The 25565-nt window shown below is 40.0% G+C and overlaps 1 non-coding gene across 1 annotated transcript; it reads right to left on the bottom strand.

Annotated features, from left to right (window-relative positions):
- Nucleotides 1-4550: 4550 nt before the first annotated feature.
- Nucleotides 4551-4654, bottom strand: LOC112805031 (small nucleolar RNA R71). The gene has a single exon (XR_003203644.1). It is a non-coding gene; the product is annotated as a small nucleolar RNA R71 (small nucleolar RNA).
- Nucleotides 4655-25565: the final 20911 nt, after the last annotated feature.

Genomic DNA, 25565 nt, shown 5'->3' with positions numbered 1-25565 from the left:
TATATTTGAAAAAGATATTTGAAAAAAAAAAGATTTAATTTTAAAAATTACTTAACTAACAAGAAACTACAAGATAAGATTCTAGAATTTAAAGATTGAACCTTTCTTAACAAGAAAGTAACAAACTTCAAATTTTTGAACCAATCACATTAATTGTTAGCTAATTTTCGAAAATTTGATAAAAAGATAAGAAAAAGATTTTGAAAATATTTTGAAAAATATTTTTGAAATTTTCGAAAATGCTAAAAAAAATGAAAAAGATATGATTTTTGAAAAAGATTTTGAAAAGATAAGATTTTTAAAATTGAAATTTTGACTTGACTTGTAAGAAACAACTAATTTTTAAAAATTTTTGACCAAGTCAACCCAAAATTTCGAAATTTTAGAGGAAAATAAGGAAAAGATATTTTTGATTTTTAAATATTGAATGAAAAACACAAAAATGACCCAAAACATGAAAATTTTGGATCAAGACACAAGATGCATGCAAGAATGCTATGAATGTCAAGATGAACACCAAGAACACTATGAAGATCATGATGAACATCAAGAACATAATTTTGAAAAATTTTTGATGCAAAGAAAACATGCAAGACACCAAACTTAGAAATCTTTAATGCATGAAAATTATGAATGCAAAAATGCACATGAAAAACAACAAAAGACACAAAACAAGAAATCATCAAGATCAAACAAGAGGACTTGTCAAGAACAACTTGAAGATCATGAAGAACACTATGAATGCATGAATTTTCGAAAACAATGCAAGAAAAATTTTAAAAGCATGCAATTGACACCAAACTTAAAAATTAACACAAGACTCAAACAAGAAACACAAAATATTTTTGATTTTTATGATTTTCTAATTTTTTTGTATTTTTATTGATTTTTTTCGAAAAACATTTTTGGAAAAACGAAAAATAAAAGAAAAATTTTGAAAAAGATTTTTGAAAAGAAAATTACCTAATCTGAGCAACAAGATGAACCGTCAGTTGTCCATACTCGAACAATCCCCGGCAACGGCGCCAAAAACTTGGTGGACGAAATTGTGATCACTTGTTCTTTTATTTATAAAGATGTATACTCTGAGGACATTGTTTATTTTCTTCACAACTCCGTTCAACTAACCAGCAAGTGTACTGGGTCGTCCAAGTAATAACCTTACGTGAGTAAGGGTCGAATCCACAGAGATTGTTGGTATGAAGCAAGCTATGGTCACCTTGCAAATCTCAGTCAGGCAGATTAAACATGATACTTGATTAGATTCAAAATAAATAAAAAGGAATAATAAAAGGGATAGAATACTTATGCAGATTCATTGGTGGGAATTTCAGATAAGCGGATGGAGATGCTGTAGAGCCCAAGGACGCCTGCTCTCCTATTGCTTCTACTCAATCCTTCTTACTCCTTTCCATGGCAAGCTTTGTATAGGGGTTCACCATCAACTGTGGCTACTTTCATTCCTCACGGGGAAATAACCTGTGCGGCTGTCACTCGCACAGCTAACCAGTCTGGAGGCATCACCCATGGCTGATGGCTACATCCCATCCTCGCAGTGAAAACTATGCTAACGCACTCTGTCACAGTACGGCTAATCACCGGTTGGTTCCCGCTCCTACTGGAATAGAATCCCTCTTTTGCGTCTGTCACTGACGCCCAGCAGGTTAAAGTTTGAAGCACGTCACGGTCATTCATTACCGGAATCCTACTCGGAACACCACAGACAAGGTTGGACTTTCCGGATTCCCAGGATCCTACTCGGAATACCACAGACAAGGTGAGACTTTCCGGACCTCATAAATGCCGCCAACTATCTAACTTATACCACGAAGATTCTGTTGGGGAATCTAAGAGATATACATTCAAGCTCTGTTGCATGTAGAACGGACATGGTTGTCAATCACGCGCGTTCATAATTGAGAATGATAATGAGGGTAATCTGACTCATCACATTCATCATGTTCTTGGGTACGAATGAATATCTTGGAATAAGAATAAGAGAGAATTGAATAAAAGAAGATAGAATTTCATTAATACTTGAGGTACAGCAGAGCTCCACACCCTTAATCTATGGTGTGCAGAAACTCCACCGTTGAAAATACATAAGCAAAGAGTCCAGGCATGGCCGAATGGCCAGCCCTCTCTAACGTGATCACAGGATCAAAATACAATCCAGGATGTCTAATACAATAGATAAATATCCTATATATACTAGACTAGCTACTAGGGTTTACATGAGTAAGTAATTGATGCATAAATCCACTTCCGGGGCCCACTTGGTGTGTGCTTGGGCTGAGCTTGATGAATTCACGTGCTAAGGCATATCTTGGCGTTGAACTCTGAGTTATGACGTGTTTTGGGCGTTCAACTCCGGATCATGACGTTTTTCTGGCGTTTAACTCCAGACAGCAGCATGAACTTGGCGTTCAACGCCAAGTTACGTCGTCATTCTTCGAATAAAGTATGGACGATTATATATTGCTGGAAAGCCCTGGATGTCTACTTTCCAACGCCGTTGAGAGCGCGCCAATTGGAGTTCTGTAGCTCCAGAAAATCCATTTCGAGTGCAGGGAGGTCAGATTCCAACAGCATCAGCAGTCCTTTTGTCAGCCTTCTTCAGATTTTTGCTCAAATCCCTCAATTTCAGTCAGAATTTACCTGAAATCACAGAAAAACACACAAACTCATAGTAAAGTCCAGAAATGTGAATTTAACATAAAAACTAATGAAAACATCCCTAAAAGTAGCTCAAACTTACTAAAAACTATATGAAAACAATGCCAAAAAGCGTATAAATTATCCGCTCATCACAACACCAAACTTAAATTGTTGCTTGTCCCCAAGCAACTGAAAATCAAATAGGATAAAAAGAAGAGAATATACTATAAAGTCCAAAATATCAATGAATATTAATTTAATTAGATGAGCGGGACTTGTAGCTTTTTGCTTCTGAACAGTTTTGGCATCTCACTTTTTCCTTTGAAGTTTAGAGTGATTGGCTTCTCTAGGAACTTAGAATTTCAGATAGTGTTATTGACTTTCCTAGTTAGGCATGTTGATTCTTGAACACAGCTACTTTATGAGTCTTGGCTGTGGCCCTAAGCACTTTGTCTTCCAGTATTACCACCGGATACACAAATGCCACAGACACATAACTGGGTGAACCTTTTCAGATTGTGACTCAGCTTTGCTAAAGTCCCCAGTTAGTGGTGTCCAGAGCTCTTAAGCACACTCTTTTGCTTTGGATCACGACTTTAACCATTCAGTCTCAAGCTTTTCACTTGGACCTTCATGACACAAGCACATGGTTAGGGACAGCTTGATTTAGCCGCTTAGGCCTGGATTTTATTTCCTTGGGCCCTCCTATCCATTGATGCTCAAAGCCTTGGATCCTTGCTACCCTTGCCTTTTGGTTTTAAGGGCTATTGGCTTTTTCTGCTTGCTTTTTCTTTCTATTTTATATATTTTTTTTTCGCCATTTTTTTTTTCAAATATCTTTTTCAAATATATCTTTTTATCTTTTATCTTATCTTTTTCAAAAATTTTATCTTTTTCAAAATTTGATTTCAAAATATCTTATCTAACCTCCTATCTTCTTATCTTTTTCAAAATTTGATTTCAAATCTTTTTCAATCAACTAACTAACTCCTCGTTTGTTTCTTATCTTTTTCAAAACCACCTAACTACTTTTCCCTCTCTAAATTTTCGAAAATTCTCCCCCTCTTTTTCAAAAATTCTTTTTAATTGTTTTAAATTTTAATTTTAATCTCATCTTATCTTTAATTTTCGAAAATTACTAACCTCTTTTTCAAAATTATTTTCGAAAATCTTCTTTTCTTTTCTTCTTCTATTTTAATTATTTAATTACTAACACTTCTCTTCACCTCTCCTCATCCAAAAATCTGAATCCCCTTCTTCATTCTTCTACCTCTTTCTTCTTCTACTAACATAAGGGAATCTCTATACTGTGACATAGAGTATTCCTTTTTCTTTTCTTGTTTTCTTCTCTTTCTTATGAGCAGGAACAAGGATAAAGGCACTCTTGTTGAAGCTGATCCAGAACCTGAAAGGACTCTGAAGAGAAAATTAAGAGAAGCTAAATTACAACAATCCAGAAGCAACCTTTCAGAAATTTTCGAACAAGAGAAGGACATGGCAGCCAAAAATAATAATAATAATGCAAGGAGAATGCTTGGTGACTTCACAAAGCCAACATCCAAATTTGATGGAAGAAGCATCTCCATTCCTGCCATTGGAGCCAATAACTTTGAGCTTAAGCCTCAACTAGTTGCTTTGATGCAACAAAACTGCAAGTTTTATGGACTTCCATCTGAAGATCCTTATCAGTTCTTAACTGAGTTCTTGCAGGTCTGTGATACTGTAAAGACGAATGGAGTTAATCCTGAAGTCTACAGACTCATGCTTTTCCCTTTTGCTGTAAGAGACAGAGCTAGAATATGGTTGGATTCACAACCTAAGGATAGCCTGGACTCTTGGGATAAGCTGGTCACTGCCTTCTTGGATAAATTCTTTCCCCCCAAAAGCTGAGCAAGCTGAGAGTGGATGTTCAAACCTTCAAACAAAAAGATGGTGAATCCCTCTATGAAGCTTGGGAAAGATACAAGCAGTTGACCAAAAGATGTCCATCTGACATGTTTTCAGAATGGACCCTATTAGATATATTCTATTATGGTCTCTCTGAATTTTCGAAAATGTCACTGGATCATTCTGCAGGTGGATCTATTCACCTAAAGAAAACGCCTGAAGAGGCTCAAGAACTCATTGACATGGTTGCAAACAACCAGTTCATGTATACCTCTGAGAGGAATTCCGTGAATAATGGGGTACCTCAGAAGAAGGGAGTTCTTGAAATTGATGCTCTGAATGCCATACTGGCTCAGAACAAAATGTTGACTCAACAGGTCAACATAATCTCTCAAAATCTGAATGGATTGCAACATGCATCCAACATTACTAGAGAGGCAGCTTCTGAAGAAGCTTATGATCCTGAGAACCCTGCCTTGGCAGAGGTTGATTATTTGGGTGAACCTTATGGAAACACCTATAACTCATCATGGAGAAATCATCCAAATTTCTCCTGGAAGGATCAACAAAAACCTCAACAAGGTTTTAACAATGGTGGACGCAATAGGCTGAATAATAGTAAGCCATATCCATCATCTTCTCAGCAACAGACAGAGAACTCTGAACAAAATAATTCTAATTTAGCTAATATAGTCTCTGATCTGTCAAAGGCCACCTTCAGTTTCATGAATGAAACAAGATCCTCCATTAGAAATTTGGAGGCACAAGTAGGCCAGCTGAGTAAGAAAGTTATTGAAACTCCTCCCAGTATTCTCCCAAGTAATACAGAAGAGAATCCAAAAGGAGAGTGCAAAGCCATTGACTTAGTCAACATGGCCGAAAGCACAAAGGAGGAGGAGGACGAAAATCCTAGTGAGAAAGAACTCCTGGGACGTCCTCCAAGCAAGAAGGAGCTTCCTAATAAGGATCCTGAGGAATCTGAGGCTCATGCAGAGACCATAGAGATTCCATTCAATCTCCTTCTGCCATTCATGAGCTCTGACAATTTTCATCCTCTGAAGAGGATGAAGATGTGACTAGTGAGCAAGTTGCTCAATATCTAGGAGCTATCATGAAACTGAATGCCAAGCTGTTTGGTAATGAGACTTTGGAAAGTAAACCTCCCTTGCTCATTAATGAATTAGAAACTTGGATTCAGGAAACTCTACCTCAAAAGAAACAAGATCCTGGCAAGTTCTTAATACCTTGCACCATTGGCACCATGAGCTTTGAGAAAACTCTATGTGATCTTGGGTCAGGGATAAACCTTATGCCACTCTCTGTAATGGAGAAGCTAAGAATCATTGAGGTACAACCTGCCTTGTTCTCATTACAATTGGCAGATAAATCCATGAGAGAAGCTCATGGGATAGTAGAGGACGTGCTAGTAAAAGTTGAAGACTTTTACATCCCTGCTGATTTCCTAATCCTAGATACTAGGAAGGAAGATGATGAATGCATCATCCTAGGAAGACCTTTCCTAGCCACAGCAGAAGCTGTGATAGATGTCAACAGAGGAGAGTTAGTCCTTCAATTAAATGGAGAATACCTTGTGTTTCAAGCACATGGCAATCCCTCTGTGACAAAAGAGAGTAAGCATGAAGAGCTTCTCTCAGTTCAAGGTCAAGAAGAGCCCACACAGTCAAACTCTAAGTTTGGTGTTGTGAAGCCACAACCAAACTCTAAGTTTGGTGTTCAAACCCCATATCCAAACTCTAAGTTTGGTGTTGGGACTAGACAACATTGACTTGATTGCTCTGTGGCTCCATGAGAGCCACTGTCAAGCTATTGACATTAAAGAAGCGCTTGTTGGGAGGCAACCCAATTTTATTTATCTAATTTTATTTTATTTTGTTTCTTTGTTATTTTTATGTTTAATTAGGTACATGATCATGAGGAGTCACGAAAAAATCAAAAAAATTAAAAACAGAGTCAAAAACAGAAGAAAAAAATTTTTCACCCTGGAGGACGCGCGGGCCGGCGTTCAACGCCCAGAAGATGCATCTGGCGGGCGTTCAACGCCAGAACAGAGCATCTTCCTGGCGCTGAACGCCCAAAACAAGCTACATCCTGGCGTTTAACGCCAGGATGCGCACGCAGAGGACAATCTGGCGCTGAACGCCAGAAACAAGCTTGAAATGGCGTTCAACGCCAGAATCAAGCATCACATGGGCGTTTAACGCCCAGAACATGCACCAATGGGGTTTGAACGCCAGAATGGTGCATGAAGGCAATTTACACGCCTATAGGGTGAAGGAATGGTATTTCTTTTCACCTCAGGACCTGTGGACCCCACAGGATCCCACCTCAGGATCTGTGGACCCCACAGGATCCCCACCTACCTTTTCTTTTAATCCTATTCACACTCTCCTAATCCAAATCTCATTCTCAATGTCACCCTTCCAAAAACCTTCACCAATCACATCAATTTCTCTTCCCAATTACCCCATGCACCACTCACATCAACCTCCTCTTCCCCATAAACCCCACCTACCCCCACTACATTCAAATTCAATTTCCCACCCATTCCCACCCAAAATGGCCGAAACCTAACCCTCCCCCCTCCCTATAAATACCTCCCTTTCTTCTTCATTTTCACACAACATAACCCCTTCTTCTATACATAACCGAACCCCCTTCTCCCTCTCTATCACATTTTCTTCTTCTTCTTCTTCTACTCTTCTTTTCTTTTTGCTCGAGGACGAGCAAATTTTAAGTTTGGTGTGGTAAAAAGCCTAGCTTTTTATTTTTCATTCACCATCAATGGCACCCAAGACCGGAGTTTCCTCAAGAAAAGGAAAAGGGAAGGCAAAAGCTTCCACTTCCGAATCATGGGAAAAGGAGAGATTCGTCTCCAAGAGCCACCAAGACCACTTCTATGATGTTGTGGCAAAGAAGAGGGTGATCCTTGAGGTCCCCTTCAAACTCAAAAAGAATGAGTATCCGGAAATCCGACATGAGATCCAAAGAAGAGGGTGGGAAGTCATAACCAACCCCATGCAACAAGTCGGATTATTGATGGTTCAAGAGTTCTATGCTAATGCATGGATCACTAGGAACCATGATCAAAGTATGAACCCGAATCCAAAGAACTATCTCACAATGGTTCGGGGGAAATACTTAGATTTCAGTCCGGAAAATGTGAGGTTGGCGTTTCATCTACCCATGATGCAAGGTGATGAACGCCCCTACACAAGGAGGGTCAACTTCAATCAAAGGTTGGACCAAGTCCTAATGGACATTTGTGTGGAAGGCGCCCAATGGAGAGTAGACTCCAAAGGCAAACCAGTCCAACTAAGAAGACTGGACCTCAAGCCTGTAGCTAGAGGATGGCTGGAGTTCATCCAAAGATCCATCATCCCTACAAGCAACCGATCTGAAGTTACTGTGGATCGGGCAATCATGATTCATAGCATCATGATTGGAGAGGAAGTAGAGGTTCATGAAGTCATAGCCAATGAACTCTACAAAATAGCTGACAAGCCTTCATACATGGCACGGCTAGCCTTCCCCCACCTCATATGCCATCTATGTTATTCAGCTGGAGTTATCATAGATGGAGATGTCTCCATTGAAGAAGACAAGCCCATCACCAAGAAAAGGATGGAGCAAACAAGGGAAGTCCCTCACGGCCCCCAAGGAGAACATGAGGAAGTTCATCAACAAATGCCTCATGGAATGCACTTTCCTCCCAACAACTATTGGGAGCAACTCAGTACCTCCTTAGAAGACTTGAGCCAAAACGTGGAACAACTAAGGGTGGAACACCATGAACACGCCCTCACTCTCCAAGAAATAAGAGAAGATCAAAGAGCTATGAGAGAGGAGCAACAAAGGCAAGGAAGGGACATAGAAGAGTTAAAGAACATCATTGGTCCTTCAAGAAGAAGACGCCACTAAGAGGTGGATTCATTCCTTGTTCTTTATTTTCTTTCTGTTTTCGGTTTTTAAGTGTTATGTTTATCTATGTTTTTGTGTTTCTACTTCTGATCATTAGTGTGTAAACCATGCCTTAAAGCTATGAATAAAATCCATTAGTCTTTCACCTCTCTTAAAAGAAAAATGTTTTAATTCAAAAGAACAAGAAGTACATAATTTTCGAAATTATTAGTGAATTTAATTTAATTATATTGATGTGGTGGCAATAATTTTTGTTTTCTGAATGAATGCTTGAACAGTGCATATTTTTGATCTTGTTGTTTATGAGTGTTAAAATTGTTGGCTCTTGAAAGAATGATGAACAAAGAGAAATGTTATTGATGAACTGAAAAATTCATGAATTGATTCTTGAAGCAAGAAAAAGCAGTGAAAAAAAAAGAAAAAAAAATGGCGAAAAAAAAAATATATAAAATAGAAAGAAAAAGCAAGCAGAAAAAGCCAATAGCCCTTAAAACCAAAAGGCAAGGGTAGCAAGGATCCAAGGCTTTGAGCATCAATGGATAGGAGGGCCCAAGGAAATAAAATCCAGGCCTAAGCGGCTAAATCAAGCTGTCCCTAACCATGTGCTTGTGTCATGAAGGTCCAAGTGAAAAGCTTGAGACTGAATGGTTAAAGTCGTGATCCAAAGCAAAAGAGTGTGCTTAAGAGCTCTGGACACCACTAACTGGGGACTTTAGCAAAGCTGAGTCACAATCTGAAAAGGTTCACCCAGTTATGTGTCTGTGGCATTTGTGTATCCGGTGGTAATACTGGAAGACAAAGTGCTTAGGGCCACAGCCAAGACTCATAAAGTAGCTGTGTTCAAGAATCAACATGCCTAACTAGGAAAGTCAATAACACTATCTGAAATTCTAAGTTCCTAGAGAAGCCAATCACTCTAAACTTCAAAGGAAAAAGTGAGATGCCAAAACTGTTCAGAAGCAAAAAGCTACAAGTCCCGCTCATCTAATTAAATTAATATTCATTGATATTTTGGACTTTATAGTATATTCTCTTCTTTTTATCCTATTTGATTTTCAGTTGCTTGGGGACAAGCAACAATTTAAGTTTGGTGTTGTGATGAGCGGATAATTTATACGCTTTTTGGCATTGTTTTCATATAGTTTTTAGTAAGTTTGAGCTACTTTTAGGGATGTTTTCATTAGTTTTTATGTTAAATTCACATTTCTGGACTTTACTATGATTTGTGTGTTTTTCTGTGATTTCAGGTAAATTCTGACTGAAATTGAGGGATTTGAGCAAAACTCTGAAGAAGGCTGACAAAAGGACTGCTGATGCTGTTGGAATCTGACCTCCCTGCACTCGAAATGGATTTTCTGGAGCTACAGAACTCCAATTGGCGCGCTCTCAACGGCGTTGGAAAGTAGACATCCAGAGCTTTCCAGCAATATATAATAGTCCATACTTTATTCGAAGAATGACGACGTAACTTGGCGTTGAACGCCAAGTACACGCTGCTGTCTGGAGTAAAACGCCAGAAAAACGTCATGATCCGGAGTTGAACGCCCAAAACACGTCATAACTCAGAGTTCAACGCCAAGATATGCCTTAGCACGTGAATTCATCAAGCTCAGCCCAAGCACACACCAAGTGGGCCCCGGAAGTGGATTTATGCATCAATTACTTACTCATGTAAACCCTAGAAGCTAGTCTAGTATATATAGGACATTTATCTATTGTATTAGACATCTTTGACCATTTGTCTTTCATTATTCGGTCACTTGATCAGGAGAGGGCTGGCCATTCGGCCATGCCTGAACCTTTGCTTATGTATTTTCAACGGTGGAGTTTCTGCACACCATAGATTAAGGGTGTGGAGCTCTGCTGTACCTCAAGTATTATGAAATTTATCTTCTTTTATTCAATTCTCTCTTATTCTTATTCCAAGATATTCATTCGTACCCAAGAACATGATGAATGTGATGAGTCAGATTACCCTCATTATCATTCTCACTTATGAACGCGCGTGATTGACAACCATTCGTTCTACATGCAACAGAGCTTGAATGCGTATCTCTTAGATTCCCCAACAGAATCTTCGTGGTATAAGTTAGATAGTTGGCGGCATTCATCTGGATCCGGAAAGTCCAACCTTGTCTGTGGTGTTCCGAGTAGGATCCTGGGAGTCCGGAAAGTCCAACCTTGTCTGTGGTGTTCCGAGTAGGATTCCGATCATGAATGACCGTGACGTGCTTCAAACTTTAACCTGCTGGGCGTTGGTGACAGACGCAAAAGAGGGATTCTATTCCAGTAGGAGCGGGAACCAACCGGTGATTAGCCGTACTGTGACAGAGTGCGTTAGCATAGTTTTCACTGCGAGGATGGGATGTAGCCATCAGCCATGGGTGATGCCTCCAGACTGGTTAGCTGTGCGAGTGACAGCCGCACAGGTTATTTCCCCGTGAGGAATGAAAGTAGCCACAGTTGATGGTGAACCCCTATACAAAGCTTGCCATGGAAAGGAGTAAGAAGGATTGAGTAGAAGGAGTAGGAGAGCAGGCGTCCAAGAGCTCTACAGCATCTCCATCCGCTTATCTGAAATTCCCACCAATGAATCTGCATAAGTGTTCTATCCCTTTTATTATTCCTTTTTAATTATTATAATTACAATTCCTCTTTTTTCTGCCTGACTGAGATTTGCAAGGTGACCATAGCTTGCTTCATACCAACAATCTCTGTGGATTCGACCCTTACTCACGTAAGGTTATTACTTGGACGACCCAGTACACTTGCTGGTTAGTTGAACGAGATTGTGAAGAAAATAAACAATGCCTCAGAGTATACATCTTTATAAATACATACAAGTGATCACAATTTTTGTTATTGATACAGTTGCCAGAAATCAGCATCTGTATCTGAACAGTGAATCTTCCGTGAAAGAAGAAGCTAAAACAGTAACTGCAGAACTCAGTCCGGTGGATCAGGCTAATAAATTCAATCAGCAATTAGATTTTCTAACTCAGCAGCTAGCCGAATTCAAGGAAATATTACAGGAAACAAGAATGGCTAACAGGAACATGGAAGTACAATTAAAGCAAACAGAAAAGCAACTGTCAAGACAAATAACAGAAGAATGTCAAGCAGTTCAATTAAGAAGTGGGAAAACATTAAATACCTCACTTCAAAGTAGCAAGAAGACAGGAGATGAACAAATGGCTACTAAAAATCCCTCTGAGGACAAGCAGAGCCCAGAAAGGGATAAAACTGGCGCTGAACGCCCAAACCATGCTTATTCCTGGCGTTCAACGCCAGAAACAAGCATGGATCTGGCGTTGAACGCCCAAAAGGAGCATGGTTCTGGCGTTCAAACGCCAGTAACAAACAAGGAAGTAGCGTTTGACGCCACTCCAGCTCCCACCACTAGCATTCAAATGCCAGTAGGGAATCAGTCACATACAAGTGCTGACCTTTCTAAAAAGGCTTCCCAACCCACTTCTGTAGATAATAAAACTGCAGCAACTAAGGTTGAGGAATACAAAGCCAAAATGCCTTATCCTCAAAAACTCCGCCAAGCGGAACAGGATAAGCAATTTGCCCGCTTTGCAGACTATCTCAGGACTTTGAAATAAAGATTCCGTTTGCAGAAGCACTTGAGCAAATACCCTCTTATGCTAAGTTCATGAAAGAGATCTTAAGTCATAAGAAGGATTGGAGGGAAACTGAAAAAGTTTACCTCACTGAAGAATGCAGTGCAGTCATTCTGAAAAGCTTACCTGAGAAGCTTAAAGATCCTGGGAGCTTTATGATACCATGCACATTAGAAGGTATTTGTACCAAGCAAGCTTTATGCGATCTTGGGGCAAGTATCAACCTAATACCTGCATCTACTATCAGAAAGCTTGGTTTGACTGAAGAAATCAAACCAACCAGGATATGTCTTCAACTTGCTGATGGCTCCATTAAATACCCATCAGGCGTGATTGAAGATATGATTGTCAAGGTTGGGCCATTTGCCTTTCCTACTGACTTTGTGGTGCTGGAAATGGAGGAGCACAAGAGTGCAACTCTCATTCTAGGAAGACCTTTCCTAGCAACTGGCCGAACCCTCATTGATGTCCAAAAAGGGGAAGTAACCTTGAGAGTCAATGAGGAAGAGTTCAAGTTGAATGTTGTTAAAGCCATGCAACATCCAGACACCCCAAATGACTGCATGAGTGTTGATCTCATTGATTCTCTGGTAAGAGAGGTCAACATGGCTGAGAGTCTCGAATCAGAGCTGGAGGACATCTTTAAAGATGTTCAGCCTGATTTGGAGGAATCAGAGAAGATAATAGAACCTCTGAAAATCCCTCAAGAAGAGGAGAAACCTCCAAAACCCGAGCTCAAACCATTACCACCATCCCTGAAATATGCATTTCTGGGAGAAGGTGAAACCTTTCCTGTAATTATAAGCTCTACCTTAGAGCCACAGGAAGAGGAAGCACTAATTCAAGTGCTAAGGACACACAAGACAGCTCTTGGGTGGTCCATTAGTGATCTTAAGGGCATTAGCCCAGCCAGATGCATGCACAAAATCTTGTTGGAAGATGACGCCAAGCCAGTGGTTCAACCACAAAGGCGGCTGAACCCAGCTATGAAAGAAGTGGTGCAAAAAGAGGTCACTAAATTACTAGAGGCTGGGATCATTTATCCTATTTCTGACAGCCCCTGGGTGAGCCCTGTCCAAGTTGTCCCTAAGAAGGGTGGCATGACAGTGGTTCATAATGAAAAAAATGAACTGGTTCCTACAAGAACAGTTATAGGGTGGCGCATGTGCATTGATTACAGAAGACTCAACACAGCCACCAGAAAGGATCATTTTCCTTTACCATTCATAGACCAGATGCTAGAAAGACTAGCAGGTCATGAATACTACTGCTTCCTGGATGGATATTCAGGTTACAATCAAATTGCAGTAGATCCCCAGGATCAGGAGAAAACGGCCTTCACATGTCCATCTGGAGTATTTGCATACAGAAGGATGCCATTTGGCCTGTGCAATGCACCTGCAACCTTTCAGAGGTGCATGCTCTCAATTTTCTCTATATGGTGGAAAAATTTCTGGAAGTCTTCATGGATGACTTTTCAGTATTTGGAGACTCATTCAGCTCCTGCCTTAACCATTTAGCACTTGTTCTGAAAAGATGCCAAGAGACTAACCTGGTTTTAAACTGGGAAAAATGTCACTTTATGGTGACTGAAGGAATTGTCCTTGGGCACAAAATTTCGAACAAGGGGATAGAGGTGGACCAAGCTAAGGTAGAAGTAATTGAAAAATTACCACCACCCGCTAATGTTAAGGCAATCAGAAGCTTTCTGGGACATGCAGGGTTCTATAGGAGGTTTATAAAGGATTTTTCAAAAATCGCCAAACCTCTGAGCAACCTGCTAGCTGCAGACACGCCATTCATCTTTGATGAAGAGTGTCTGCAGGCATTTGAGACTCTAAAGGCTAAATTGGTTACAGCACCAATCATCTCTGCACCAGACTGGACATTACCATTTGAACTGATGTGTGATGCCAGTGACCATGCCATTGGTGCAGTGTTGGGACAAAGGCATGACAAGCTTCTGCATGTCATTTACTATGCCAGCCGTGTGCTAAATGATGCACAGAAGAATTACACAACCACAGAAAAAGAGCTACTTGCAGTGGTTTACGCCATTGACAAGTTCAGATCCTACTTAGTAGGATCAAAAGTGATTGTGTACACTGATCATGCTGCTCTTAAATATCTACTCACAAAGCAGGATTCAAAACCCAGACTCATTAGATGGGTGTTGCTTCTGCAAGAGTTTGATATAGAAATAAGAGACAGAAAAGGGACAGAAAATCAAGTAGCAGATCACCTGTCCCGAATAGAACCAGTGGAAGGGGCATCCCCCCTCTCACTGAAATTTCTGAAACCTTTCCGGATGAGCAATTACTAGCCGTCCAGGAAGTGCCATGGTTTGCAGACATTGCAAACTACAAAGCAGTAAGATTCATACCCAAAGAGTACAGTAAGGTGCAATCAAAGAAATTAATCACAGATGCAAAGTACTATCTTTGGGATGAACCATATCTCTTTAAGAGATGTGCAGACGGAGTAATCCGTAGATGTGTGCCTAAAGAAGAAGCACAGAAGATCCTCTGGCATTGCCATGGATCACAGTATGGAGGACATTTTGGAAGTGAACGAACAGCCACAAGAGTCCTCCAGAGTGGCTTCTACTGGCCTACTCTCTATAAAGATTCCGAGCATTTGTACTTAACTGTGATAGTTGCCAGAGATCAGGCAACCTGCCTCACAGTTATGCTATGCCTCAACAAGGAATCTTGGAAATTGAGTTGTTTGATGTATGGGGCATTGACTTCATGGGACCTTTCCCACCATCATACTCAAACACCTATATTCTGGTGGCAGTGGATTATGTATCCAAATGGGTGGAAGCTATAGCAACACCCACTAATGACACTAAAACAGTGTTAAAATTCCTCCAGAAACATATCTTCAGCAGATTTGGTATCCCTAGAGTGTTAATCAGTGATGGGGGTACTCATTTCTGTAATAAGCAGCTCTACTCTGCTCTAGTACGTTATGGAGTCAACCACAGGGTGGCTACTCCATATCACCCACAAACTAATGGGCAAGCTGAAGTCTCAAATAGAGAACTTAAAAGAATCCTGGAACGGACTGTAATTAACCGTAGAAAGGATTGGGCAAGAAGCTTGGATGATGCTCTGTGGGCATATAGAACAGCATTCAAGACCCCTATAGGGACCTCTCCATACCAGCTTGTGTATGGAAAGGCATGTCACTTGCCAGTGGAACTGGAACACAAAGCCTATTGGGCAACCAGATTCCTGAACCTTGATGCCAAGTTAGCTAGAGAAAAACGACTACTCCAGTTAAATGAGCTAGAGGAATTTAGACTCAATGCTTTCGAAAATGCAAAAATTTACAAAGAGAAAGCAAAAAGATGGCATGATAAGAAATTGTCATCCAGAGTCTTTGAGCCAGGATAGAAAGTTCTGCTATTTAATTCAAGGCTCAAATTATTCCCTGGGAAATTAAAATCCCGGTGGAAAGGTCCATATGTAATCACAAGTGTATCACCATATGGATACATAGAACTTCAGGATAGTGACTCTAACAAAAAGTTCATTGTCAATGGACAAAGAGTTAAACACTATCTTGAAGATAATTTCGAGCAAGAATGCTCAAGACTGAGATTACATTGAATATCAGTGTCAGTCCAGCTAATGACATTAAAGAAGCGCTTGCTGGGAGGCAACCCAGCCATTTACAAAGTTTATCTACTGATTAAATAAATTTTCTTTTCTTTACAGGTTTGAGTCCAAGTATCTTCAAAGGTGAATTAGTAATTGATTGAAGTCCCAAGAGTTACAGAGAAATTTGGAAGCTCACTGGCATGAAAAAGCCAGTAAGAAATACTTTGGGCGTTAAACGCCCAAAAGAAGCACCCACTGGGCGTTTAACGCCAGTAAGGGTAGCCTTTGGGCGTTAAACGCCAAGAAGAAGCATCTTCTGGGCGTTAAACGCCAGAAAGATGCACCTTCTGGGCGTTTAACGCCAATCTGCTAGCATTCTGGGCGTTTAGAAAAACGCCCAGTAAAGAAGGACCTCCTGGCGTTAAACGCCAGAAGAAGCATCACATGGGCGTTGAACGCCCAGGAGAAGCAACATCTGGGCGTTAAACGCCCAAACCATGCACCATGTGGGCGTTTAACGCCAGGATGGTGGGAGGAGGTACAATTTCATTTTTCTTTGCATTTTTTCAAAATTTTTATGTTTCAATTCATGATTTCTTGCATAAACATATTTTAAATTATCACTTTCAATTCCAAAAGTTTTTATCCTAATTTCTAAAATCCAATGATTGCAAATTTTTTAGATTTATCTTAACCCAAAAGAACAAATGGCTTTCCAATTTAAGCCATCAGCTTTTCAAATTTGTTTCCAACACATCTTTAACTCCTTTTAAAAAAATCCTTTTCAAAATTAAAAATTCAATTATATCTTTTAAATTTTGATTTATATCTTTTCCTTTTTAAAATTATATCTTTTTCTGATCATATCTTTTAAAATTATATCTTTTATCTTATCTCTTTCTTATTTTTTTTCGAAAATTACCCACCCCCTCCCTATATCTTGTGTTCGGCGCCCTCCTCATCATCACCATTCCACATTGCTCTCCTCCTATCCCTCTTCTTTCCTCTCTTTTGCTTGAGGACAAGCAAAGCTCTAAGTTTGGTGTGTTTTCCCGTGATCACAAAAACTATTGTGTCTCTTGATCATGGCCCCTAAAGGGAAACAAACCACCCCAAGAGGAAAGAAAGAAAGCGTTCCAAAGCCACTTTGGAACCAAGGGAAGTTCTTAACTAAAGAACATTCAGACCATTACTACAAGATAATGAGTCACAGATCAGTGATCCCGGAAGTCAGATTTGATCTGAAAGAAGATGAATATCCGGAAATCCAAGAGCAAATTCGGAACAGGAATTGGGAAATTCTGGCCAATCCTGAAACGAAAGTGGGGAAGAATATGGTTCAAGAATTCTATGCTAATCTATGGCAGACAGAAAGGCAAAGAATCATTGGAGCTGCTATCTTTGACCATAAGATAGTGGTCAGAGGAAAAATCATTCATACCCATTCTGACAGGATCAGGGAGGTATTCAAGATCCCTCAACTGAAAGATGACCCAGACTCCTTTAATAGGAGAATGATAAGGGTCAATAAAGGGCTGGATAAGGTTCTGGAGGACATATGCATCCCTGGAGCCAAATGGACTACCAGTACAACTGGCATCCCAGTCCAACTCAAAAGAGAAGATCTAAAACCAGTAGCCAGAGGCTGGCTGGACTTTATTTGTCGTTCCATCTTGCCCACCAGCAACCATTCTGAAGTTACCATCAAAAGAGCTGTCATGATTCACTGCATCATGTTGGGAAAAGAAGTGGAAGTCCATCAGCTGATCTCCTGTGAGCTATATAAAATAGCAAACAGGAATTCTAAGGACGCCAAATTGGCTTATCCAAGCCTAGTTTCTATGCTTTGCAAAGAGGCTGGAGTAAAGATGGGAATAACTGAATATATCCCAATTGAAAAGCCCATTACTGGAATATCAATGGTCAGGCAACAGCAACAAGAGGATCCTGTCAGAAGGAGAGCACAAGAAGCCCTCCCAGAACTGCCCCAATATGAATATTGGGAACAACTTGAGGCTTCTGTTTCCAGATTGCAAGAAGCTATGGATCAAATAAAGGAAGAACAGAATAATCAAGGTAGCATGATCTGCAAACTGCTCAAGGAACAAGAGGAGCAAGGGCGTGATCTAAGGGAACTGAAGCGCCAAAAATTAATCCTTGAACCACACCCCAAAGAGTCAGAGGAGCATCCACTCCTCAAAACAACAGGTTGCTGAGTTCCAATTTCTCTGTTCCAACTTAGTAGAGATTATTCCTTTTAGAAATTGACCTTAGAAGATATTTAGCAGTAATTAGGATGTCTATTTTGATTTTATTTCCAATTAAGCTATAATTTATTTTTCTCATCATCATTAGGCATGAATAAAGTAGTAGATTCTTTTAGAATAAAGAAGTAATTTATATTTTTCGAGTTCTTAATAATAAAATTTATAATTAATTATATGTGGTGGCAATACTTTTTGTTCTCTGAATGAATGCTTGAACAGTGCATAATATGTACTTTGAATTTGATGAATATTGGCTCCTGAAAGGATGAGGAACACGAAAAATATTGTTGATGATCTGAAAAATCATGAAATTGATTCTTGAAGCAAGAAAAAGCAGTTCAAAAAAAAAAAAAAAAAAAAAAAAAAAAAAAAAAAAACAATATTCACAAGCCATGAGCACTAGCCAAGAGTAAAAAGGATCCAAGGCTTTGAGCATCAATGGATAGGAGGGCCCAAGGAAATAAAATCCAGGCCTAAGCGGCTAAACCAAGCTGTCCCTAACCATGTGCTTGTGTCATGAAGGTCCAAGTGAAAAGCTTGAGACTGAGTGGTTAAAGTCGTGATCCAAAGCTAAAGAGTGTGCTTAAGAGCTCTGGACACCACTAACTGGGGACTTTAGCAAAGCTGAGTCACAATCTGAAAAGGTTCACCCAGTCATGTGTCTGTGGCATTTGTGTATCTGGTGGTAATACTGGAAGACAAAGTGCTTAGGGCCACAGCCAAGACTCATAAAATGACTGTGTTCAAGAATCAACATACTACACTAGGAGAATCAACAATACTATCTGAATTCCGAGTTCCTAAGGATGCCAATCATTCTGAAAATTTAAAGATACAGGGAGATGCCAAAACTGTTCAGAGACAAAAAGCTACAAGCCCCGCTCATCTAATAAGAATCTGAGCCTCATTTAGAACTCGAGAATATTATTGTTTCTTTATCTCTATTAGAACCTACTTTATTCATCTAGTTGCTTGAGGACAAGCAACAGTTTAAGTTTGGTGTTGTGATGAGCGGATATTTTGTACGCTTTTTGGGGGTAATTTCATGTAGATTTTAGCATGTTTTAGTTAGTTTTTAGTAGAATAATATTAGTTTTTAGGCAAAAATCATATTTCTGGACTTTACTATGAGTTTGTGTGTTTTTCTGTGATTTCAGGTATTTTCTGACTGAAATTGAGGGAGCTGAGCAAAAATCTGACTTAGGCTGAAAAAGGACTGCTGATGCTGTTGGATCCTGACCTCCCTGCACTCGAAATGGATTTTCTGGAGCTACAGGAGTCCAATTGACGCGCTCTCAACGGCGTTGGAAAGTAGACATCCAGGGATTTCCAGCAATATATAATAGTCCATACTTTGAGCGAGGATAGACGACGTAACTTGGCGTTAAACGCCAAGTTCATGCTGCTGTCTGGAGTTAAACGCCAGAAAAACGTCATTATCCGGAGTTGGACGCCCAAAACACGTCACAACCTGAAGTTTGACGCCAAGAAAGGCCTCCACACGTGAAAAGCTTTAGTCTCAGCCCCAGCACACACCAAGTGGGCCCCAGAAGTGGATTTCTGCACCAATTATCTTAGTTTATTCATTTCCTGTAAACCTAGGGTACTAGTTTACTATTTAAACAACTTTTACAGACTTATCTTGTACCACATGACATTTTCAGATCTGAATTACATACTTTGTGACGGCATGAGTCTCTAAACTCCATTGTTGGGGGTGAGGAGCTCTGCAGCGTCTCGATGATTTAATACAATTCCTTTGTTTTCCATTCAAACACGCTTGTTCTTATCTAAGATGTTTATTCGCGCTTAACTGTGGAGAAGGTGATGATCTGTGACACTCATCACCTTCCTCAACCCATGAACGTGTGCCTGACAACCACCTCCGTTCTACATCAGATTGAATGAATATCTCTTAGATTCCCCAACAGAATCTTCGTGGTATAAGCCGGATTGATGGCGGCATTCATGAGAATCCGGAAAGTCTAAACCTTGTCTGTGGTATTCCGAGTAGGATTCCGGGATTGAATGACTGTGACGTGCTTCAAACTTTAACCTGCTGGGCGTTAGTGACAGATGCAAAAGAGTGATTCTATTCCAGTAGGAGCGGGAACCAACCGGTGATTAGCCGTACTGTGACAGAGTGCGTGCATAGTTTTCACTGCGAGGATGGGAAGTAGCCATTGACAACGGTGACACCCTACATAGAGCTTGCCATGGAAGGAACCTGCATGTGAGAAGAGGATTTCAAGGAAGAGTTGAAGTCAGAGGGCAAAGCATCTCCAAAACTCCAACATATTCCCCAGTACTGAAAATCAAGTAACTCTATTATTTTAACTTACAATTTTATGAAATTTGTAGTTTGGCTTTTTACAAATAAATCCAAATAATCCTATTGATATCCTGACTAAGACTAATAAAATAAATATTGATTGCTTCAAACCAATAATCTCTGTGGATTCGACCCTTACTCACGTAAGGTATTACTTGGACGACCCAGTACACTTGCTGGTTAGTTGAACGGAATTGTGCTCTGAGCAAGTAATCAGTTAGTTAAATTAGTTCTCCTTGGCACATGCCAAGGAGCCATTAATTAAAGATCACAATTTCGTCCACCAGAAGCGTTGGAAAATTCGAGTGTAGTGCTTCCTTTTGCCAAATTTTTTGTGCTTTTTCCTTGGGAGGAAGACTCAGCATCATGTAGTGTTCACAATTTGAACGTAGCATTCAAAAAGTGAACGCTAGGTAAGGAGGCACACCAAATTGGCTCAACAAGGCTAAGTGAACGTAGTGTTCACAAGACCAAACAGAGCGCTCCCATAGGAGCTGACCCATGCTCCAACTCAATTGAACCAAGACTAACCAGACCCATCTCTCTTCAAATCCAAAAACCGAAAGGCCCACTCCAAGCATCGAAGACCAAAATAGAAAGTGTATAAATAGGGGTAAATTTCATTTGTAAAGGACTTTTAGCTCATATTTTTTAGTTTTCACTTTTAATTTCCATTTGTCTTTGAATTTGGGATTTGGGAATTGGATCTAGCTTTCTATTTTTTTCATTTTCTTTTTCTTCTGCAACTTCTACTTTCTGTTTTTGTGTTTTGAATTGAGATTGAAGAGCTCCATTGATTCTAACTCTGAGAATCACCTTTTGCTTTTCTTCTCAATAGTTCAAAGAATTGAATTTAAATCTCCTTTGCTGTTTTCATTTTCATTTCTTCTGCTATTTCTTTTCTATTTGATCGAAGGAGCAATTGAGATCTAGATCTGCTTTCTAATCTCATTGCTCTTCTTCGATCTTCAATTTCTCTTTTAGAATTTCACAATTGAGTTAAGCTTTCTTGCCATTTGTCTCCTCAAGCAATTTTCCATTTCTGTTATTGCTACTGAGATCCAGATCTGAATTCTTGCATCTCATAGCTCTCTGATTTACTTTACTTGCATTTTCTTGTTCAATTATGAATCCCAGCACCAATTCCTTTTATTCTTCAAGCAATTTACATTCTCAGCATTTTGATTCAGCAATTTACATTTCTTGACATTAAGTTTCTACAATTTACTTTTCTTGAAATTTAAGTTTCAGCTCTTTTACTTTCTTGCACTTTAAGTTTTTGCACTTTATCTTCCGCACTTTACTTTTCTGCACAATTTACCTTCTGCACTCATATTACGTGCAATTTAGCTTATGTCAGTCAAAATCACTCAAACCATCAAATATTCACTTAACTAAATTCATCACCTAACTAAAATTGCTCAATCCATCAATCTCTGTGGGATTGACCTCACTCTTGTGAGTTATTACTACTTGATGCGACCCGGTACACTTACTAGTGAGTTTGTGTGGAATCATTTTTCTCTCATTAAGTTTTTGGCGCCGTTGCCGGGGAGTGATTTAGATTGACAATGATTAAGTAAGGTGATAATCTAGATTAAGCATTTTTTGATGGTTATTCAGGTTACAACCAGATTGCAGTAGATCCCCAGGATCAAGAGAAAATAACATTCACATGTCCATCTGGAGTATTTGCATACAAAAGGATGCCATTTGGCCTGTGCAATGCACCTGCAACCTTTCAAAGGTGCATGCTCTCTATGTTTTCTGATAGTGGAAAAATTTCTGGAGGTCTTCAATGGATGACTTTTCAGTATTTGGAGACTCATTCATCTCCTGTCTTGACCATCTAGCACTTGTTCTAAAGAGGTGCCAAGAGACTAACCTGGTTTTAAACTAGGAGAAATGTCATTTTATGGTGACTGAAGAAATTGTCTTTGGGCACAAAATTTCGAACAAGGGAATAGAGGTGGATCAAGCCAAGGTAGAGGTAATTGAAAAATTACCACCACCTGCTAATGTTAAAGCAATTAGAAGCTTTCTGGGGCATGCAGGATTCTATAGGAGGTTTATAAAAGATTTTTCAAAAATTGCAAAACCTCTGAGTAATCTACTAGCTACTGACACGCCATTTATCTTTGATAGGGAGTGTCTGCAGGCATTTGAGACTCTGAAAGCTAAGCTGGTCACAGCACCAGTCATCTCTGCACCAGACTGGACATTACCATTTGAAATAATGTGTTATGCCAGTGATCATGCCATTAGTGTAGTGTTGAAACAGAGAAATGACAAGTTTCTGCACGTCATTTATTATGCCATCCGTGTTCTAAATGATGCGCAGAAGAACTACACAACCACAAAAAAGGAATTGCTTGCAGTGGTTTATGCCATTGACAAGTTCAGATCCTATTTAGTAGGATCAAAAGTGATTGTGTACACAGACCATGCTGCTCTTAAATATCTACTCAGAAAGCAGGATTCAAAACCCAGGCTCATAAGATGGGTGTTGCTTCTGCAATAGTTTGATATAGAAATAAGAGACAGAAAGGGACAGAGAACCAAGTAGCAGATCACCTGTCCCGAATAGAACCAGTAGAAGGGACGTCCCTCCCTCTTACTGAGATCTCTAAAACCTTTTCGGATGAGCAACTTTTTGCCATTCAGGAAGCACCATGGTTTACAGAGCTTCATGATAGTGACTCTGACAAAAGTTCATTGTTAATGGGCAAAGAGTCAAGCATATCTTGAAGGCAATGTTGAGCAGAATGCTCAAGACTGAGACTGGATTAAAGCTCAGTAATAGTCCAGCTAAGACAAAAGAAGCGCTTATTGGGAGGCAACCAAATTTTTATTTAACTAATTTTATTTTATTTTATTATTCTTTTATGTTTTCTTAGGTTTATGATCATGTGGAGTCACAAAACAAATACAAAAATTAAAACAAAATCAAAAACAGCAAAGAAACAGCACACCCTGGAGGAAGGGCTTACTGCCGTTTAAATGCTAGTAAGGAGCATCTGGCTGGCGTTCAACGCCAGAACAGAGCATGGATCTGGCATTGAATGCAGAAACATGCAGCACTCTGGCGTTTAAATGCCAGGATTGCACACTGAGGAAGCTGGCGTTCAACGCCAGAAAACATGCTGCAGATGGGCGTTGAACGCCCAGAACAAGCAAAAGCTGGCGTTTAACGCCAGAAATAAGCATCAATCTGGCATTAAACGCCAGGATTGCATGCCAGCGGGCATTTTACACGCCTCATTGGTGCAGGGATGTAAATCTTTGACACCTCAGGATCTGTAGACCCCCAGGATCATCTCAGGATCTGTGGACCACAGGATCCCTACCTACCCCAACTCACCTTCTCTCTTCTTCACCAATCACCTCAATCTCTCTTCCATCACCTCTTCACCACTCACATCCATCCATCTTTCCCACCCAAAACCCACCCTACATGGCCAAAACACAACATCTTTCTCTTTTCCCCTTATTTCTTCTTCTTCTTCTTCTATTCTTTCTTCTTTTGCTCGAGGGCGAGCAATATTCTAAGTTTGGTGTGGTAAAAGCATACTCTTTTGTTTTTCCATAGCCATTTATGGTACCTAAAGCCAGAGAAACCTCAAGAAAGAGGAAAGGGAAGGCAATTGCTTCCACCTCTGAGTCATGGGAGATGGAAAGATTCATTCTCAAGGGTCCATAGCTCAGTAGTAGAGCATTTGACCGCACATCAAGAGAGCATGAGGAATTCCTCATCAAAAAATCCCTGAGATACCTCAGGGGATATATTTTCCTCCACACAACTATTGGGAGCAACTAAGATAGGAGCACCAAAATTACTAGGGATCAAGCAACAGAGGCAAGGAAGAGACATAAAGGAGCTCAAAAAGCACCATTGATCCTTCAAAAGGCGCCACCCTCACTAAGGTGGACTCATTCCTTAACTTCCTACGTTAGAGTTCACATTAGTGTAACTAACGTGGCTCTTAATGTGGCTATGCCTCACCTTCGAGAGCGTTAGTGACACTTACCTTTGTCACTAACGCTCAAAGTTCCCCTACCCTCCACGTTAGAGCTCACGTTAACTAAGTTAACGTGGCCACTAACGTGCTAGTAATGCCATCTTCCAACGTTAGTGACAAAGGTTGGTGTCCACTAACGTTGGCTCATCAATCTCAGCTTTACGTTAACTTTAACGTTAGTGGTCTTAACGTGACCACTAACGTGGGCAATGCTAGTTGATCCAATGTTACTGACAAAGGTGAGTGTCACTAACGTTGGCATTGTTCTTCTCTTCCACGTTAGAGTTCACGTTAACTAAGTTAACGTGACTCTTAACGTGGCTCATTGCCAAATCTTGGAATGTTAGTAGTGTTCACGTTTACCACTAACATTGGAGCTTTCTTTTGTCTCCACGTTAACTACACGTTAACTTAGTTAACGTGGCAATTAACGTGGGCTTATGATGGCTTCGCAGGCAATATTGGTGATCACTTTTCTTTCTAACGTTGGCAAGCTATTTACCATTTCCACGTTAGTGGTCACGTTAACTAGATTAACATGAGTACTACGTGGTTCTTCCTTTCTTCCTTTGTTCTGAAATCAAGCAAAATAGTGCATCAAAGCTCTAGCCAAATCATGAGATTATGCATCATCATTTATCATGCAATTCTAGCAAAACCCTCATGCAATCATGTGAAATTCATAATAGTTGCTTGAATCAAGGTGTAAGTTGTATTTTCATCCAAAACTTGCCTTATTCACTAAGAAAATGCATGAACTACCTTATAGTAAAGAAAGGTCAGTTGAAACTGGCCAGATGCCCTGGCATCACATTAATCCCAATAGTTCTGGGAGGGAAGTGCATTTCCCTGAGGCATTTCCAAGATCTCAGGTGCAGGTGGTTGAGCTAGCTCTTGATGTGGTCCGTGTGCCTACTCTCTCACATGCTCCATCTTCCTCTTTGTGATGGGCTTGTCCATCTCTATGAGGGTATCTCCAGCTATGCCAATTCCAGCTAAATTGCATAGGTGATAGATGAGGTTTGGGAATGCTAACCTCGCTTAGGTAGAGGTGTTTTCAACCACCTTTTACAATTCTTGAGGTATTCACATGTACTTCCACCTCATTCCCAAGCATAATGCATTGATTCATTATTGCTCGATCATAATAACCTTTAGATCGGTATTAGTGGGGATGATGGAGTGTTAGATAAACTCCAACCATCCTCGGGCTACAGGCTTAAGGTTAA

This window comes from Arachis hypogaea, chromosome 5, assembly GCF_003086295.3.
Source record: "Arachis hypogaea cultivar Tifrunner chromosome 5, arahy.Tifrunner.gnm2.J5K5, whole genome shotgun sequence".
In the NCBI taxonomy this organism is placed as follows: domain Eukaryota; kingdom Viridiplantae; phylum Streptophyta; class Magnoliopsida; order Fabales; family Fabaceae; genus Arachis; species Arachis hypogaea.
The sequence above is the reverse complement of the archived record's forward strand: the minus strand, read 5'-3'. Positions and strand labels throughout refer to the sequence as shown.